Raw genomic sequence first — 11895 nt, forward strand, 5'->3', positions numbered from 1 at the left:
AAAATACAGAAAATTGCACACAGAGACATACACATAAACCTTCATTGATAAACACAGTCACTCACAGACACACATATAGGGTTGATTTTCCGCTTGAAACCATTGCTTATACCTATCTCCAAATCACATCACTCATTACCCACACCCACCCACCACCAGATGAACTGTCTAGGTAAAGCCAACCTTTGAATTCAGAAAATTCTGCTAACTCTCTGAGGTCTTTAATGCCTTAGGCATTGATCTCTTCTTCCTCTGTACCATAAAATTCTCACTTAATGATTTAAAAAAATTGCTTCCAGAGTAATAATTTTCTCTTTACAAGTAAATTGTTTGCTGCATGGAAGAAGGAGACCCTTTTATAGCTGGTTTTATATTGACCATCGGGCCCCAAAAGGCTAAGAATAAAAGATTTGATAGAGTTGAGGTGGTTGTGAGGGTATGGGGAATGACCCAGGAATACCACAGGCAGGCAACAGATACTCATTCACCTCTAAGTAAATCAGCACCTTCTGTGCCTTAGGCTCTGTGGGAAGTTCCAGGGTTATCCTCTGTAACAGGTTAAGACATATGGCGTTTATACAGTCAGAATTTAAGTCTAGTGGGGAATGAGGTATAAAGCATTAAAAAATATAAAGCAGAAACTAGTGAAGCTAGTACTATGAGGTTTCAGCAATTACTATACACCTTTTCTATTTTCCCTTTTATCCATTTTTTTTTTAAATTGAGCATAGTTGACACGCTGTGTTACGTTAGTTTTCAGGTGTGCAACTCTACTAATCTATTCTTATTACACAAAAAGTAAAACAACATTAGCATCTCCCTAAATAAACCCTTTTTAAACTGCAAAATAACTGGGTAATATGTAACATCACATAGAGCAAAATGTCATTTATATTGAACCAAACTTCCACAAACAAATAAGATAATATGGCTGCACTATAAACTAATCAGGGTACAATCTATTGCTTGCTTTTCAAAATCGAGTGATATTTACATTTAGCACAAATTAGCATATTAGCACACAAAACAGTTCTCCAAATGAAAGAAGATTTGATGCCCAGTTTAATCCGCTAAGTGGTTGTAAAACAAATGTTACCTTTAATGTTATAAATAAAAAAGTATAATCACTTGCATTAATCTACCTTATGTTTATGCAAACTGGAGATAATTGACATCTATTTAAGGAGCATAAGGATTACAAAAGATTATACTGACACTTGTAAACTGTAATTGTCACCTTCTATTAATGGCAACATGAGTTTACTGCAAATATATTTCTCTGCTAATTACTTATAATTGAGATAATAATCCACGGGATAAATGGATTTTTTCCTTAAATCTTACTTAACTCCTTCATACATACATTTTAATTTTATAGTATAAGCTCAATCCCTGGTTTATGTACTAACTACAGCAAGAACAGATTTTTTAAAAAATCGGCCACTGCTTCTGGGGGCAGGCAAACAGGAAGCAGAGCTGGGGATCCCAGGGCCTGGGGAGGTCCATCTGTTGAGTCAAAGAGGTTAGATGGCCAATGGCTTTTCAGGAAAAGCCTGTGGATGCGTTCACAAGCTAGAGAGCTAACTAACCTAATGATGGGTGAGCTCATTAGGGTCAGCATTTCCTTTATGACCAGCAGTTTGATTATAGGCATTTATTTTTCTTTCAGTACTTAAGTCACCAGTGTCTGCAATGTTGCCCACCTGAAGGAATCCATTTTTATGTAGCTTCCCCAGCAGCTGGGGTCTTATTTTTTAAAAGCTTGTTTTCCTCAGAAAAATCTAACCATTCAGTAGCCAAGATTAATGAATGAAGGAACGAATGGACTAAATATTTATAATGTGAAGGTGATAAGAATTAATGATGGAGCAAATTCTCACTTCTTTCAGGCAATTATTGTTGAAACGATGAATTCATATGGTCTCTCAGTAAGGGGAAAATCTGGGATGATCATAATGGATTATAGAAAACATTCAAGATATGGATAATGATGAACTTCTCAGAATTGGTCGAGAAGAGAAAATTGGCTGAATAAAGGCCAGTTTGCAGTATTGCAGTATTTTCAAAAATTTGGAGAAGCATGCCAGGTTTTCGTGACTAGAGAATACAGTGTCATCAGGATGTTTGTGTAGAGGGGTTAATGTCATGGGATGTAGATGTAGCCCTGAGAGCAGATGATGGCAGAGAGGCTCTTGTTATCTGTGTGGGTTGCTGTTGTTTTCTGAGTCTCTGTTGTGTGCGAGGTTGGTTATTGTTAATGCTCAGAATAGCCCTTCTGTTGAAAGTGTTGTAGATGAAGAAACAGGCTCAGAGAGTTTAAGTTCTTTGTACAAAGTCTCATGTTTAGGATATGGAGAAGCTAAGATTTGGCTCAGCCAATTTGCTCTAAATTGGTGAGTGCTCTTCTACTATAATGCACAGTATCTTTTGATCAAGTCTGCCTAAGGCTCAGCCAACTTTTGTCCTTACTTATGTGCTGGGCATTGTTAGGTTTTTGACTGCAGAGTAAATATTCAATCACATATTCTTAATAGCATACTTATCTTACTTCGGGGTACATTTTTCTTTGTATATAATCTTGGAGATGCAATTCTTTTCATTCCTTGTCCTTGCATGGATGGAGCAAAGGGTCATATTCGGTACATACTTGGGCTTAGCAAATTGAATGCTTCTTTGTGGGACTTTGAATCTTGAGAGGGTGCTGTTAGCGATAGTTGAGGGTGCATTGCCCACATCGAGGTTCAGATCATACTGCCCCTGCTGGTTTGCCTTTGCTGCTCTAGCCTCCAGGGACCCCTTGATTACTGACAGTCCAAGACTAGTTTCCTAGCCTCCCTTTGATTCTTTTGAGATCCTAGCCTTTCAGTAGGGTCTCTATGTGTAGGCTAGTCGGAGGCAGTCTGATGTAATGACAAAGGGACAACTTCTGTTTTCAAAGCAAAAGGCAATAGTAAAATGGAAAAAAAAGAATCTGAAAAATCTAGGGACCATTTCTTTAAGTGAAAGTCATACTTGAATTGCTTTGTCTAAAATTCCTTGGTAATGATAAATGACAGCAAGAAAATAACTGAATTCAGAGATTATAAGTATTAGTGTTACTGAGTTCATCTCTAAGAGTCAGAGCCAAAAGCCACCCAAAGGGAACTTTACACATGAACAATATCACTTATTTTTTTGAGTTTCAAAATCTACAAAGTTTTTTTCTAAAACTTAATTGATATTTGATATTTCATATTTAATCTTCCTATCCTTCCTCTCTTTTCCTATCTTTCTCTTAGGTTTTCTCCCACTCATTTAAATAGCATTATTGCTTTCTTGATAATACTTTTTTTTCACAGATAACTTGTTTTTAGTAAATAAAAATCTAGACTGTTGAAATAAGTCATATGACTGAAAATGTTCCTAATGTACATATGATTTTCTGATTAAACAGTGGATCAGGGTGATGATTTTGGTTTGAGATGAATATATTTTAATAAGGGTTCCAAGATTCTGTCCAGGAAAAACCTGGAGACACAGCTTCTTTCATGACTTTTTCATATATTACTTTTGACCTCGATTTTTTTGTTGAAAGTGATTTCAGTACATGACTTAATTTGGGAACAGTTTCACAACCGGCAGAGGAAAGAGTTGTTGAGAATCTTCTGAAATCTCTGGGAGAAAAATTAAAATGCCTTCTGCCAGAATACAGCTTTGAAATGGGGTTAAAGCCTATGTCTTCAGGGCGTGAGTGGATGGTTGGAATTAACTGTTTTGTTAATGGGTTTAAAATTTAAATGTCTTCTTGGTGAAATCGTTCTACAGTTGCGGTGTACATTTCTCCAGCTTCTTAGGGAGACTGTCCGCTTAAGAGTACCCTTTTCAACATTCAGCTCCAGAAATGTGTTTCTGGAAACTGTGATTTAATGATAGCTCTAGTAGATCTTCAAGGACTGGAAGGCCGTAATGAGATCTCACTCTTCTAGGACTAATTCTCCTTTTACATCCTTTACAGCCTGTTCTAAAGAGAATGACAGTAGAGAGGAGGGGTTGAGTGTACAAGCCCTTGGAGTCAAATTGGCTGTGTTAAAAATCAGTTTTATTATTTAATAGCCATTTGGTCTTGGCCATGTTAGTTGATTTCTCTGTGTTTCAGTTATCTTACCTGCAAATTGGGGATCACAGTACATCCAACTCATAAGATCATTCATTCACTAGATATTTATTGAGCACATATTAACGAACTGTTCCATACTTGGTACTGGGGATACAGAAATGAAAAAATAAGGTAAAAATCTCTTTTGTCATAGAGCTCACTCCTCCTGAATAATAGCTAAGGCTTATTCAATCCTTACAGAGTTCCAGGACTGTTGTAAATATTATATATGTGTGTGTGTGTGTGTATGTAAATATATACTGTTATAAATATAATATTATATATTTCTTATATATATATATGTGTGTGTGTGTGTTATGTGTACATGTTATAGGTAGGCCGGCACAGAGCATAACCTACAGGACCACGCCCATGCTCCAGACATCCCCCTTCTTGCTGTCGTGGGGAATACCCTGCAGCACCTCGGGGGTGTAGGCTGTGCTGCTGCAGAAGGTCTGGCTCAGCTGTCGGCATGACTTAGGCAACACCTTAGCGAAGCCAAAGTCCGTCAGCTTCAGGTTGAAGCCCTGCAACAAGGAGTTCTCACATTTGAGGTCCCAGTGGGCCACACCACAGCCATGGCAATACAGACCACCTGACTGAAGAGCACCTTGGCCCGGCTCTTGGGCAGTGGCCCCCCATTCAGCACATATATAACATATATACATACATATATGTATATATGTATACACACACACACACTTAATGTTGACAACCAATTTATGGGACAGATAAAATTGGTGTTTTTATGACTTTACTCATAGGATTATTAAGTAACGTGCTCAGATCATGCAGGATTAAAAGAACAATATAAAGAGATCAGAGAAGTACTTATCATAAAGGAAGCACAAGATAAATAGATTAGATAGGGCGGTAGGTAGATAAGTAGATTAGATAGATACTAGTTCTTATTTACTATTTATATATATATTTATTTTTATATAGTATTTTATATAAAATGTATATATGTGTGTATATATATTTATTCATCACAAATGTAGTAGTATTCATATAATGCAGAAATATGTGAAGTAAAAATAAGAGTCCCTGTAATATCTTCCCATAATGTTAAGAGTTTGGTTTATAATTTATTTGATGGACTTCTCTTCCTAGGGAATATGTGAAATTAAGTCTCAGAATGTATAGACCAAAAATTCTGGTTACAATCAGTATACAACTCAGAAACATCAAGTGATTTCTAATATCAAAGAAAATCACCACTAGGTAAAAAATAGATTGCAGAATGGACAGTATAAGGAATGTCTAAACAATTCCATATTTGCATTTTCTCATTCACCTCATAAGGACAATAATGTAAAATATCTCTTTTCTCTGTAGTGTAAAAAAGAAAGCTCTATTTTAGCCTAATTGGATTGACTGCCAACTAATTATGAACTTTAAATGTAAGTAGTTATTTAGTGTAGCAACATAACTTCAGGGCATACGCTCATTTTTATGTATGAGGAGCCACAATCATAACTCTCCTGGAACCAAGAGAAGAATTATTTTCTGCATCTTTTTACACATTTTAAACCAAAATTGCTTGAAAACCTAGTTCCAGTCTGTGTTTCTTTCTTTCATTCGGTTTCAGTCAACTGAAAGGCTGTAAATCTCATTTTATAGAAACTAGTGTTTTGCTATTGTAATTACCAAGAAAATGCTCTTGGTAATGTGATTAATAAAATTTTCCTTAGTCTTCCAAGTACTGATGGTATATCACCATGTTTTAAGTAAATAGAAACTTATTAAGGAACCATAAATGAAGTGAAAATGTGGTCTTTGAAAGTGAGATAATACTTAAGAGGAGCCGTATAGATCTACACAGACCTATACACTATACAAATGTGAACTGTTACATTGTCAAAGAGATGGTATGATCTTGGGCAAAATAGTGTGTGTGTGTGTGTGTGTATGTGTGTGTGTGTGAAATATACAAAGCAATTGAGGCAAAGAAAATTGAAGAACTTCTTTTAGCATTTTTTAGTCTAAAAATTAGAAGACATAAGTCTTTGCTAACATTTATTATATTAATAAAATTAAAAAGTAGATAAAAAGATTTCTTTGTGCAGATTTGCATGAATATATAAGCATAAGCAAAGATAAAATGTAGAAAATGATGCCTCTTCTATTCCAATGTCCTCTTCATCAGCCACTTTGAGAGGTAGAACAATGATTACCTAATCATATCTGTCATGAAGCTCTTTAAAAAATGAAATTATGTGGAAGATTATTTGAAGTGTGGATTCATATCTACATCACTAAAGATGGACCTCATTCTAAATGCATTGCCTTGAGATATTAACAATATATATGGTATATATTTTGTGTATAACATTCATATACACATGCACTAAGAGTACTTCTTCACATTTTTTTAAACAAAAAAAAAAGTTTGACGAACACTGAACCTGTGAAGACAATAGCCCTTCTCTCTCTTTATTGAAGGATGAATTTATCAGAGGGAAGGTACCATATACACTGGAGACTGCAAACACATTTTCTTTGAGCCAATTCTGGTTTGCAGAAATGTTTTATGCTGCTTTCACAGTTTTTATTTTCTTATTTGATTACTTTTATTTTGACTTTACAGTAATTTTTTAGTATATTTGACACACAATGTTACGTTAGTTTTAGGCGTACAGCATAGCAATATAAGTCTATACATTATTCTGTGCTCACCACAAGTATAGCTACCATCCATCACCAAAAATGCTGTACAGTAGGATTGACTATATTCCCTATGCTGTGCCTTTTATTTCCATGTCTTTTCATTCCATAATTGCATTCCTGTTACTCCCACTCCTGTTCACCTCTTTTGCCCATCAGTCCACCCCATCCCCTTATTATCTTTTAAAACTCATGAGATTACACATTTTAAAAATACAGATTTTTTTTTCTCATATAAGAAACTCTGCTGATGATGTGCAGGCTTTTCTGCATAGGAACCATCGTCCCTTTTGAGTCAGAGAATATTCTTTCAGATTCCCTATAGTTTCCTACGTTCCTATAGTTCCTAAGTTCCTATAGATTTATATCTAAACCACTTCATTACTGTTTCTGTTTGCATTCGAGTGTGTGAACTTTGGTATAAATGGTAGCAGTGGAAAAGACAGCCAACTGTCCCATGAAGATTTGAACTCCCCCCATACTAAGAAATATACAATGAGTGCTGGGAAGCAGCTGCTGAACCAGGACTGTTCCTTCATTCCTCTCCCATTTTGTGGGGCATTGTGTCTAGTTCTCTTAATGAATATGAATGAAGTGACATATGTCCCAAAGAGCTTCCTTTTTTCCATCTCTGGTGAATGAAGAGTGACCCTGGAAGAGGTAAGGAACATTAGATGGTGGACGTTGGGTACCTGAATTAACATGTGGAAGGCTTCTTGCCGATCAGTAATGTACTTCTACAGTGATAAGCCAGTAAAATGTGTGGGCTTATTTGTTGCTGCAGTAAGCAACACAATGACTGATACACACTAATATTCAAGAAATGCTTAATGTATTCTGATTCATTTAGAAAACACTGGCATGTTTACTGATAAATGTCTTGGAAAAATAACTAAATTGAAATTAAGTTTGCAGATACAATTTGCATTTTAAAAAATATTTGGAGGGGCGCCTGGGTGGCGCAGTCATTAAGCATCAGCCTTCAGCTCAGGGTGTGATCCCAGCGCAGGCTCCTCCGCTAGGAGCCTGCTTCTTCCTCTCCCACTCCCCCTGCTTGTGTTCCCTCTCTCGCTGGCTGTCTCTGTCAAGTAAATAAATAAATCTTTAAAAAAATAAAAATAAAAAATATTTGGAAAAAATATTTGCTGTTAAATCAGTTACTTTTTAATTATTTTTTTTTACAAATACTAAATGAAGTCAATGGGGTGCCTATAAATAATTACCAAAATGACATTAAATTGGGGCCCTACTTCTCAGTTATATCAGAGTGAAGCATTAAAAAAGAAAACAAAACAAGCTTAAGACTGGGTGTTAAATTATGAAATTCATAAAACTATAATTGAGGTATTAAAATCATTTAATCTCCTTCTATGCTCTGATTTTTACCCTCTTTTATTTTTAGCATCCATATATGTTGCATATTAGCATACATGGAAGATAAAATAATAGTTCTTTCTAGATTCAGTTGAAAACATATTTGCTAGATGTGGGGCTTAAGAGAAACCCTAAAGCAGCAGATGATTGTCAAATACACTTCATTCCAAAATAAACAGGCGAAATAAAACAAATATCAGCCCCCTAAGGATCCACCTGAAAGGGGAATACATAGGTTAGAATGGAGCTGTCCCAACACATATCCTCTGTCTTGGATGGGAGAGATAGCCTGGATCTTATGTAGGGGAGATTTGCCTATGGATGGTTTTTAATCTAGTATGACATGTGTATACTTGTTTGTGCATATGTGTCTGTGTACCCTGAGTGCGAGCAAAGGGGTAGCTATGTCAGTCGGTGACTCCAGAGGCCAGAACAGAGTTGGTCAGTCTTGTAAACTAGATCGACCAAAGGGCCCTTAAGGCAGGAATTGTGGAAGGGATTTGCTGCGGATCCACTCATCTAGTCTTACAGTTGCTTTTAGGGAAGTCATTCAGAGTCTGAGGGGGCACTGCATCTGCAGGTTAGAGGTTAGAAGTTAGAGGGCTTTCATCTCCAAGATTGGATGCATAGAGTGACAATAGCTAAAGGAAGTCTATGCTAAATTGGCATTGATATACCTTGAACTTTGCTCACTGTCTCTCTGAACCCCTGATTTTAGTTGCTTCTTCGATAACAGCAAGAATTTCCCAACCCCAACAAGAACAGGGTGATTGCCTGGTCTAATAGAAAACCATAGATTGACACAGAAATAGTATTTAACCCAATAACATATAACTTTTTCTTTTTTGTCTTTCTGAGTATAAAATAAGAATTTAAAAATATTGCAAAATCTGTGGTGCTTGGTTCCACAAACTGGAGTTGGTTTCCTACTGGTTGAGCCGTACTTTGGCTAATTTCTGATACTCCTTTGTACTCAGAAAATTCTATATTTCTACATATAAATTTATTTGGTTGCAGAGGATGGTCTAAATGACTTCAGTATTTTCTTTGTAGCATGCAAATTTAATAAGTCTTTAAAGTCTTAATTTTTTTTCAAATTTTAAAGTTTCCAAAACTTCACCACTTTTTATTTAGTCCTTTCTTTATTTCTTCATTTGTTCATTGTTTAGCAGATATTACTGTAGGTATTTGCAGTTCCAAAATGAGAAGATATAGTATTTACCCTGCAAGGACCTACAGGATTAAATCACCTGAAACCTGTGAGTTAGGGTGTACAGATGAAGCAAATAATAAGAATTGACTTAATCAGGATTTTACTTGGGTTTTAACCTGGATAATATTTCTTAAAATGTTTCCTTTTTTTTTGGGTAAGATTTTATTTATTTGACGGAGAGAGAGACAGCCGGCGGGAGAGGGAACACAGGCAGGGGGAGTGGGAGAGGAAGAAGCAGCCTCCCAGCAGAGGAGCCTGATGCAGGGCTCAATCCCAGGACCCTGGGATCACGCCCTGAGCCGAAGGCAGGCGCTCAATGACTGAGCCACCCAGGCGCCCCTTAAAATGTTTACTTTTAAACCAGCATCCTGAATTTATTGCTCTTTTCTCTTGTTGGTAAAATAGTCATTTAAATAGATAGAATCTTGAATTCATATAGGTTGACTTCATTTGCCAGCATTCCAAACATTTGAAAATATTTTCACCTATTATTAATATTAGGCAAGTGATACTCTCTGTCAAAGGTTGTCAGGAACATTGGAGTGGGAAGGATTGTCAAAATATATCCAAAATATATTTTAAAAATGTTTAAAAATGTTTAAAAATGTTTAAAATGTTTAAAAATGTTTGTTCCGACTGGTGATTCCTTGCTAACAAGTGACGAATCATTGATAAAGTTAACATCTCACACTGTATCTTGTAATTACAAAAATCATTAACTCTTTAGTTTTACGATTTCAGAATAGTCTTTAAATAATGGGGGTAACCCCGTTATATGATCACACAGAAATTTCATGTAAACAATTCAGTCATGCTTTCAACATTGCCTAAAAAAAGATTCTACCCCAGATCTCTTTGCTTGCTTGGAAATTTGAATATAATCTAGGAAAGGGTAATAAATGAAAATCATGCCTACTAATGTACATTAGAAGTAAGGGCAAAAAAGGAGAGGTTTATATTTAACATCCATCAAAGTAATAAGTGTAGGTAGTTTGAAGGAGAATGTATTTGTATATATCTTAATAAATAGATGATCATAAATGACGCTTTAAAAACAGCCTACTTTTGCATTAAAATAAAATTAGATTTATGTGTGCATCTGAAAGTGTATCCCATAGTAATTTATATTAAAAGAAACAACATATTGTTAAAGATACTAATTATTTCAAACCAAAATTTTGCAGATTTTTTTTTGCCCTCTAATTGGATTTTTATTTTTATAATGTTATACAATGAAGATAAGGAGAAATAAGTGATTGGTTTTACATATTTATTCTAGTAATGCAATTTTCCTTAGGAGAAACTTTACAACATTCGTGTTTCAAAGTGGGCAGAGAAATAACTTAGATCAGCGGACTTAATAGAAGGAAGGAAGGAAGTAATAAAGCATAGTAGTTAAGGCATAGGCTCTGGAGTCACACTGCCTGGGTTCAAATCCCAGCTCTGCCACTTCCTCACTGTGGAACTTTGGGCAAGAAACTTACCCTCTCTGTGCCTCAGTTTTGTTATCTGTACTCTAGAGGAACCCATAGCTCTATTGCAAAATAAAATGAGCTTACTACTTTTACTGCCACCACCACCTTTGCCATTGTTGCTCCTGCCACGACTATAGAATAAGCAAGAATGAGTTGAAATTTGTAGAAGTCAGCTAAGGCAGAAATTGGCACATGGATGCCATATTTTTTAAGGCAGTAGCGTACAAAGCCTAATGCAGTTAAAGATTCAGGAATAGTAAAGGTAAGTTAGAGGCTGAGATATACCATACACTTATTTGGATGTACTAGATTACATTGTTTCAGACTACTCTAGACTCGGTGATATTTTAGTTGTGGTTGGAGGGTAAGTGGTTAACTTTGACTGGGGCAGAGTGGAAGTATTGATGTCACTAGATGGCCTGCATCCAATCCTAATCAAATGATATTCTCTATTCTAAGAAATTAGTTTCTTCATCTTTAAGATTCGGGTGTTGTGGAGGACTTCAAAATCTGTTTGAGTTTTGATATTCAGAGTTCTTAGAAAGTACATGGCCTTGCTCAAGTCTACTTCGTTTGTGAGTGGTAGAGTTAGAACTCAAACCCAGTGCAGGAAAAAACAGTGTTATAATTATATTGAAAAATATCGACCTTATTTCAGTTTAATGTGAAGATGCCTAAAAACTCAAATAAAAACGTGAAGTTAAAGTCACAAGCATGTGATAGTCATGAGATGGTCAAGAGTCCACAGTTTAGATTCAATCCTTAGGGGGGAGGTTAAGATGGCGGAGGAGTAGGGGACACCTTTTTCAGCCGGTCCCCTGAGTTGAGCTGGATAGGTAAGACCAGCAGGAATATCCACGGAATCAGCCTGAGACGCAGGAAGATACATCTGGATCTCTACAAATGAACATCTCCAGCGCTGAGTATCGAGGTACGAAGCGGGGAGCCGTGAAACCGCGCACAGATATCGGAAGCTAAACAGAAGGGGGAGGGAGCCGCCGTGTCAGGGCGCCGGGAAGCGGTAGCCACCT

This window comes from Ailuropoda melanoleuca, chromosome 1 (genome assembly GCF_002007445.2).
Source record: "Ailuropoda melanoleuca isolate Jingjing chromosome 1, ASM200744v2, whole genome shotgun sequence".
Classification (NCBI taxonomy): Eukaryota; Metazoa; Chordata; class Mammalia; order Carnivora; family Ursidae; genus Ailuropoda; species Ailuropoda melanoleuca.